Genomic DNA, 9,731 nt, shown 5'->3' on the forward strand with positions numbered 1-9,731 from the left:
CACACACACACACACACACACACACACACACACAACGCTCGCCTTGTCTTATCCTTAGAATCCGTCCAAATATATATTGCTTATAGATAAGTTACAAAATTGATATAATGTTTTCTTAAAAACGCAACCTTAACTGAGGAAGTAAGAGAATAATGGGAGTTCTCAAGGCAACTTTCTTTACCTAAAACACCACAAATGTAACAAGATGATTAATATAAAGCAATGTTTATTCAATATTTTGTATTGGAAAAACGAGTAACTTACCAGTGTTCTTCTTCTTCTTCTTCTTCTTCAAAGTCCTCCATATCGAATAAACAACGTAATCCAAAAATATCGATGTCCCCGGAATTTTCCCAGATTTCAGCGGTGTTTTCCTGGTCAATCGTCCTAAACCAACGCACCCAACGCAGGCGCGCCAAATTTACGAATCCTTATATATTTATCTCGTGCATGTATATATGGTGCTGAAAACAGGATAAACAAAAATTTAAAAAATGTGAAATCTATGAAAATATTCATACGTACCGGATTGCGAGGGATCCGAATCCTCACTATATTATATAGTTCTATTTCAAGTACGGGCACGTGGTCTACCCATATGCACTGTAACAAAAAGAATGATTATATGTGACAGGAATTATAATAGTTTACATGAGTATTACTTCTGTAGTAACTTATACGAACGATATCATCGTAGTTACTATAAAATCTTTCGTTTATGCGGAGGAATTATCGTATCGGGAAGGGGTCCGCGTGCAACGGCAGCGTCGGTCTGCGGAGAAGTAGGGGAGGGGGATATCGCGTTCGCATTTCTCTATTAACTCTATCACGCTATTACGTGCAAGCTTAATTAAATAAATTTATATTGTACTTAGAAAATTTGCCTACCACCGCTGGATTTGAACCAGAAACCCCTGGCTCTTGAGTCAGTCACCTTCAGAATACAGGCCATAGTCTAATTTTAGACAATAATATGTATACACTAAATTAGGAAAAATACTGCAGGTTATTTACACAGGCTATTTACACAGTTAAAATTTACACAAAAACACACATAGGACACAGATTACACGGTGAAATAAGATATAATGGGTTTCCACAAGATGAACAAAAGAGACCATCCATGAGGATATACGGACATGTGTCATGTCTGCGAACAACGTATAACATCGAGAACAATCCGTGTAATCTCACAATGCATGACGCACAAAACTTCATATGTCCTGGAGTAAAATAACAGTATGTGCAGCACATTTACTTCCATTTCTTCATTCACTTCCATTTCTTCAACGTTTGCTTCAACTTCTATTTCATGTCCTTCAAACTGCAATTCTTCAAAATCCATTTTTACTTTAATGATGAAACTGCGGTGTTGCACTAACGCGTCTAATCAATTAGACGTTATATTCTCCACCGTCTTCTCGACCGTCCCCTATTCTTTTCCAATATATTTGGTAATAGAGAAACATCCAGTTTTATTGGCGATCAGCGATTCCGATTTCCGCGACAGATGCTTCCCAGGAAAAAATCTACAAACGCATATATGCGGCCTCTCTCTTCGCTTCATACGATGTCTCTTTTAAACATTTCATGATCATCAAAATCCCGCCACATTAGTATTTCACCATATACATAAAGATCGAGAAACTTCCGCCGCGATCGGAGATCGGCGATTCCGATTTCGCGACAGATCAAATATCTCGTCGATGGTCCGCGGATCCCCATACCTCGGGGACGGATCCTCATTCCTTACGAGCGATTCGCTGATTTTCACGATCGGTTTCGACCACAACGGGTGTTTGCTAAGTTTTACATATTCGCTCATATCACATTAAATTTGGTGCGCCTTGATGGCCAGGACGAACCAATTGTTGTATAAGCCGCACGATCAAAAGCACGCCAACCGACTCTTACTTCCAATTCTCGACTACAAAGCGTATCCCCCAGATTCGTCATTTTATATTCTACTAATAATGCATCGTTAGCTTTTTTATCATATTTAATTTCACCGTGATCTCAACATCCATACGAATGCGTTTTCCGAAAAATCTATGATGTGCAGTTTTGTACGTGTTCGATGAAATCATCGTGGGCCATGTATGTTTTTGAAAACGATATCGCGCCATTGACTTTCGGTGATTTGATCTGTATAACTGCTATTAAACCGCTTTCAAACTTCTTTAAAACATCTTTAAAAACATCTTTAAAAACAACTATCAAGCAACTAAAAACAGCTATCAAACAGCTATCAAACAACTAAAACAACTTTAAAAACAGCTATTAAACAACTAAAAACAGCTAAAGTTTGGAAAAGAATAGGGGACGGTCGAGAAGACGGTGGAGAATATAACGTCTAATTGATTTAGTCTAATTGACCAGGAAAACACCGCTGAAATCTGGGAAAATTCCGGGGACATCGATATTTTTGGATTACGTCGTTTATTCGATATGGAGGACTTTGAAGAAGAAGAAGAAGAAGAAGAAGAAGAACACTGGTAAGTTACTCGTTTTTCCAATACAAAATATTGAATAAACATTGCTTTATGTTAATCATCTTGTTAATACATTTGTGGTGTTTTAGGTAAAGAAGTTGCCTTGAGAACTCCCATTATTCTCTTACTTCCTCAGTTAAGGTTGCGCTTTTAAGAAAACATTATATCAATTTTGTAACTTATCTATAAGCAATATATATTTTTACGGATTCTAAGGATAAGACAAGGCGAGCGTTGTGTGCGTGTATGTGTGTGTGTGTGTGTGTGTGTGTGTGTGTGTGTGTGTGTGTGTGTGTGTGTGTGTGTACTGTGTATAGGCAGTGTAATTAGGTGGCAGGAAGCGAGTAAATGTAAAATGATTTTGTAAAAGGTTGGCATCCCCCTAAAAACGCCCTTTCTCAACCTCATCAGGGGAATAAAGTGCATAGTAATCTAACCTATTTGTATGAATTCATGTTGACACAAAATTCATGCCACATGACAAATAAATAAGTATGTAATATGGTAAAAAGTTTAAACAATTTTAAACTGTAAGAATAAAGGCCAACAATCGAGCATAGACGTGGATGTCAAATTAAAGTTCGTTTATTAAACATAAGTATATATAGAACGGGACGTTATTTCGACCGCACAGGGTCTTCTTCAGCCGATACAAATTAAATAATTACATAAAGTCGCGCAATAATCAGTAAAAATGTGAACGGTAAAAGGAAACAAAAATGGAAATAACAAAGTCATCCGGAGTCACATCTTACATGAGAGCATTCTAATGGTAAAATATAAAATTGTATATATGTATATAGATTTCTGTAGAGTCAATTGTGCAATGTAAAATTGTATATACGTAAATTCGCAAGTCAGTAGTCAGAGGTAAATCCATGATTATTCTTCGTTGATTGGCGAAAACGAACCAAGTCAGTTGTTAAAAGGCGTTAAATCTTATGTCCGACAACGGTGTGGTCAAGTTTAAACTACGTTCTGAAATTTGATGTTTTGATAATGGGAGAAAGCTTATGTGGTTTAAAAATTCTCCATATGGACTATCTTGCTTCTCATTTTATTCGATAGCGGTTCAGAGTATCTACCCGCGATTGCAAGATGCAAAGGTAAGTAGAAGATTATTGTTTCGTGATAGCTAGTTTTTGATAATGTAATATGTCGCAGATAAATCACGTACAACCCTCTCTCTTCATTTTTCAATGCCCTATAAATTAAGCTCTGCCTCGAGTCAGAGCACAGTCTCTCTTTGCAAACATACGGCTTATTACATACATTTTGTTACATAACTGCTATATAATGGCTTATATTGAAAATGTGATTCAAATATCTTATCTGGTGACTGGGGTGTGTATAACAATTCGCGATTGAAATGTAAATTTATAAATATTAACTGGTATATAACTTTTACAGATAGTATGGGTTGATAACATACTCATCGTTGGGGTGCGCGTTACAGACGTGGTGGGAATTCGAATTCTTTGCGGACGGGTATATATACTTCATATCTTTATATTTTTAACATTTTTTTAATTTTATGTAATCTGATTTCAGCGACAGATATATCGTGATGATGTGAGAATCGATGATGGTTTCTTGAATTTGGAGCATCAAAGGTGGGGACTCGCTATTTCAGATCGATTGATCGTGAAACCAACTCTCTAATATGGGAGCAGAGCGGCGAGGAAGACATATTCGACTTACAAATTTTGTTCGAAATGCGTATCTACGAGCCGGAAATTTGGTAAAATTATTTTAAAGTACTTCGAATACATTATTTGAAGAAATGTATAACTTCTAAATTTAAAATATAAAATATAAAATAATTTTTAAAATCTGTATCTGTTTTCCGTTATTTCGCCGATTTCATTCCCTTTAGATAAGCTAGTAATAGTGATGCTTAAATAGGGAAATAATTTTATACAAATAGTAAAAAAAAATTATATATGATTCATTATAACTTAAATAATTTTAAAAAAGCTTAAGATATAATATTATTTATACATTAAATAAGTTTAAATATAATGGAGAATGAACGAGATCACCCGAGTTGGAGCGAGAAGACGCGCGCGAACGGGAGCCGGGAGCGAGAAAGACCGCGCGAAGGGGGGAGAAACCGCGCGAACGTGAGCCGGTAGCAAGAGGGACCGCGCGCGAACGAGAAGACGCGCGCGAACGGGGGCCGGGAGCGAGTGGGACCGCGCGAACGGGGGAGAGAGAACGCGCGAACGGGGGGAGATAACGCGAGCGGGAGCGTCTGCTCGACGCGGACCGACGCGGCCGTTGCACGCGGACTCCGCGGCGCGGTGAAAACGCGGACCCTTCCTTCGCGGCGCCCAAAAACGCGAACGTGGTACCTCGCGGTGCCTGAAAACGCGGGCCTCCTCACCCCGCAACGCGGCGAAGACGCGGACCCCTCCCTTGCGGCGCCCAAAAACGCGAACGCGGTACCCCCGCGCGGATCCGCGGCGCGGAACAGCGGCGCGGATGAGTCATCCCGGTGAGTCATCCCGGTGAGTCATACTGGTGAGTCATACATGTGGTATGCCAAGGTCATCCCCCCCCTTTCCCCTCGTAATCCAATACCTCTGTGTAACCCGATACCCTCCTCTCCTTACCCCCGCGGTACCCCCCCCGCCCGCGGTATACCCCCCCCTCACCCCCTCTTTAGATCCCGAGTTACTATGCCCATATCTTACCTACTTCCGATAACATCTTGGCAAGACATATCGTTGAGGATTATTAGTTCGGAAATTTTCTGTAAACACGTTCAACTCGCCGCCTAAGAGAACGACAAGATCGAGTGCGAGAGCTTTGAACGCCAAAACGCAAAACATCACAAGAGCGAGCAGCGAGATCCCATCCAATCTCGTGCTCGTGTCACTTGCGCTCTCTCTCTCCGCGCCCTTGTGACGGACGTATAAAAACGTCATATCTGATATCACAATATATCTAGTATATTAATAATAATATATATTAATTTATTATATTTTTCTGTTTTTAAATAACTCTTTTTTAAATAAAGAAACCGCTCCAAAACCGGTTTTTAAATGCTTTGGTTTGATACCGGAGCATTTTAAATTATAATAAACAACGGTTTGCTCCGGATCGGAGAGATTTTATAATTCAAATTGTGATCCGTTCTCTCGGAGCGTACAAACTTCAACGGTTCGATTCGGTTTACAGTCCTGGCTTTGAATATGGAAAGTAGAAATCAGTCAAACGACCAGGCTCCGTTCGCGATGATCGTCGAAACGTCTCCCGCATCGGCTGGAGAGGAAGACGTGATTAGTATCTGTGTAAGCGCGCAAGTCACAATTGTATGTAAGATCAATTGCGCTCGCCAGACGATTCGCCGGAACGGCCCAGCGCTGAGCCCGGAATGCGCGTGACGCGATTATGAGAATCGCTAGAGGATAGGAGCAGGCACTCACAAAATGAAAGTCAGGATGCGACGAGTATTCGTCAAACAGCACTATTTATTTCACGAATAACGGTGGTGGATTTCCAAAAGAAGTCTTTCGCGTGAGCGCTGTCGATTTATCACAAAATTTGATCTCGTCTTGACTCGAGCGAACGGTCACTTTGACGCGTGACGTCACTCGCGGCGTGCAGTCACACGTGACTCGCGGACAAGCGGTCGGTTACTCCGGATTAGTTTCCCACCAGAGGATCTCCTGCAGCCACCGAATGATGACGGTCGCAGTCGCGATCCGACAGCTATTGTTCTCTTTGATTCGGCTCGGTTTTTCGCAGGAGCACTAGCGGCAATTGAATCCCGTGCGAAAATTAATTTTTCGATATTCGCGGAGACGACGAGCTTGCCCAATAATGTCTGAACGCCGACTGAATACGCGTCGCGCTGCTCCGAACGGTAAACGCGCTCGCCCGATCGTCGCTGGTCGTACGAAAAACAACTTGAGGACCGCCCCTCACGGCACCTGAACAATAGGGCCACGCGACAATCACGCGAAAAGCACGCTTCTCGAAGTTTCGTTTGCGCGACGAAACGAAAAACAAATAGACGATCGAGCTCGTTCTCGAACAGTATTGATAAACGGAGCGAGCCCATTTAGGCATCGGCCGCCCGGAGCGCGGGAGCGGGGCCCGCCTGCGACAGATTATTCGCCCTTGGCTCGGACGCGAGAATTATGACAAGACTGAGTATTAGTCATTCCCTTATGATAGAAAGAGGGGGTACCCCAATGGGTAGAAGAAAGGGCTCGCGTGGAGCAACCCAATTCCTAGTGAGAATTTCCGATCGATGGGAATGGAAACTATATTAGGACCTTTGACAAATAGACTAGATAGTTCTGAAGTAAGGATAGGCCGAGTCGAGACACTCGAGAGTAAAATAATTGAAATAGTGGGAAATATGAAATTGTTGATTGATCAATTAAATAATAAAACCCCGGCAGGCTCTAACGATAACGTCTGGAAGTGGGGATACGGCGGGGCATAGTATAACTAGTATGCTCACTCTCTGTCGGCACCTTTGATCTATTGGTTTCCGATTCACCGCCATGTTTTTGGAGGACCATCGACGTATCAAGCGGTTAAAGGGCCCCGGGTTGTAGTAGCTACAAGTAACACTGCCCAAATGTCATACGCCGATTTTTTCGAAACTATGCACACATGTAGAACTTTGAAAAATATTTGTGTCGTGTTTTTTTATTTTTGCTTATAAAGCGTTTTAAGAGTAGAAACTACCCTCGAAATATTAACCTTCTCAATTCTATGTATAATAATAATCCTTTAGATTATGCACGTCAATTTTTTGTAAAAATAGTGGAAATTACAGAAAACCCTAAAAACTCCTAAAGATATTATTTTGGTGCAAAAACCATTCAGGATAACGTATATAGGGTGTAGAAGGTTAATATTTCGAAGGTGGTCCCTATTATACTCTTAAAACGCTTTATGAGCAAAAATAAAAAAATACGACACAAATATTTTTTTAAGTTCTATGTGTACACACTTTCAAAAAAATCGGCGTGTGACACACTTGAGTAATGTTACTTGTTAAATGTGCAAAAAAACTGTAATACATTATTCATTCTTATTGGGAATATATGGTCTATAGGTAGAAATACACAAAAAATTTTATATAAATAAAAGTGATTAATGAAATTGCTAGAATAACAATGTTTCAATGAATTACTCGAATGCTAATTATATTTAAAATAATTATTATAAATTATGAGATTAAAGTGGAAATTATAAAAAAATAGTCCGATTATTATTTGTCGTTAAAGATTTTATATTTGTGGTAAAGTTTAATTAAAATTAATAATGCAAAAACAATATAATGTTTGTAAATTTACTTTTATTGTCTATACAGCGGATCGGCGCAAACCACAAAAAAGGGTAAGAGTGAGCATACTAGTTATACTATGCGGCGGGGAACATTATAATACAGCAAAGTGCGAGAGATAATGTAGTTGACACCGAGTTGTCAAGTAGTTTGAGAAATACCGATGGGCTTTGGTCGTCTGGAACCGAGCTACCCGGCAATAATAGTAATAAAAAAAAAATAATAACACGTTAATTAATAATCCGCAAGCTGCGTCATACTGTAGAATAGATACAGTCGGCGTGAGATCTTTGAATAATTTAAATAATACTGCGCGGCTCAGGTCGTCTGGAACCAGGCGGGCAGATTAGTTTGTTACAAAATGAGGATACCTTGATAGACTTGAGAGGTTCGGTCGATGGGGATACTCGGCATGTAAATTTTCGGAAAATTTAATAGATAGTAGACACCGAAATTTGCGGTTTATGAATACGGAACAGAGCAATCGCCGAGTTAATAGATTATCAAATAATTTGGTTAGGCTCGTAGTCACGGAGATGACCCCCAAAGGTGAACTAGTATATAACTCAAGAAAATTATGTAACTAATGAGGAATATCGTCAAATAATGCAAAATAGATTTGAAGCAGAACATGCTGAGATCCATACCCCTATATAACTTTAGATCCTGGCGCGAACAACGATCGTCACCAATTAGAAGGGGAATTCTATCGTGGTCTAGTAGCGAATCAGACGATAGCGACGATAATACTCGAGGAGTTGACGGTTATCAGCACGCGCGATCTCGAAGGAATACCTTGTCAACAAATCGGTATGGTGGTAGGGAAAATAACTCGCCCGCATACGCATATAATCGCAAACTCAAATCGGCCATGAAAATCGGACGTATCGTCAGGAATTGGAATATCACGTTTTCTACAAAATAGAGAAAGACCCGGAACAATTCTTACTTATTTTGAAAGATCAGTTGAGCGCGAGCGGGATAAGAAAGGATTTGTTTGTTCTTTGCCTGTCAAGCGTTTTCGAGGGACCGTATAAAGCTTGGTATCTGTTAAATAAACAACGTTGGCAGATATGGAAAAATTTCACACGCGCCTTTCGCTTCCAATGGGCAGTGAAGAAGGACGATGGAGCACTCTTCCTAGAAGTCTGTAACTTGAAGTTCGAGAAAGGGGAAACTCTAGCAGAATTTACTTGTCAAGCACGTCTTATCTTTGAAAGGATGCAAAATCCACCGTCATTCCGCGAACAATTAAAACAAATTTTCGTCAAGTTTAATCCAAAGTTAACTTTCAAAGTCCTGAATCTACCTATCCGCGATTATGACGAATTCCTGCATTACTTAAATGAGCGAAATTATTTATACAATCGTTCAGTCGAAGCTTAAAAGGGAGCGCGCCTTGGGGGTCCCCTAAATCGGATTTGACGCGTTTACAGGATAACACCGACGAGTCTGATACTCAGTCTATTGGGGGCGAGAGTAGCAACGAGAGTATAACCGAGCTGAGGACTATACAGACAAAACTGCCATGTAACGCTAAAAAGAAAAATAGTACGGCAAACAATACAAAGACATTTGTGGCGGTTCGCGCCACCAATGGTACACGCCCGCGCGGTAACTGCATTACCGGCAGTTCGCATCAACGCCGCTAGGCGCCGCATCACCGGTACCGTTTCTCATATTTCAAGTTCGACAGCAAACTGTATATAAAGGGACCCCCTACAGGGCCTGACCGATCATTAGGAGCGCTAACCGCCTTCACAACCCAGCGTAACTGGCGTTGTGTTTTGGAGAGAGGATTACCTCTTAAAACGCCAGTCGCCCTTGGCAGTAGCGCGTGGGCGTTCGCCGATACCATAGGCGCTTGGCGCGCCCTCGGCAGTAGCGCGTGGTCGCTCGCCGACTTCCTCGGCAGTAGCGCGTGGACG

Source organism: Temnothorax curvispinosus, unplaced genomic scaffold, assembly GCF_003070985.1.
Source record: "Temnothorax curvispinosus isolate PA1 unplaced genomic scaffold, ASM307098v1 QBEX01015926.1, whole genome shotgun sequence".
Taxonomy (NCBI): Eukaryota; Metazoa; Arthropoda; class Insecta; order Hymenoptera; family Formicidae; genus Temnothorax; species Temnothorax curvispinosus.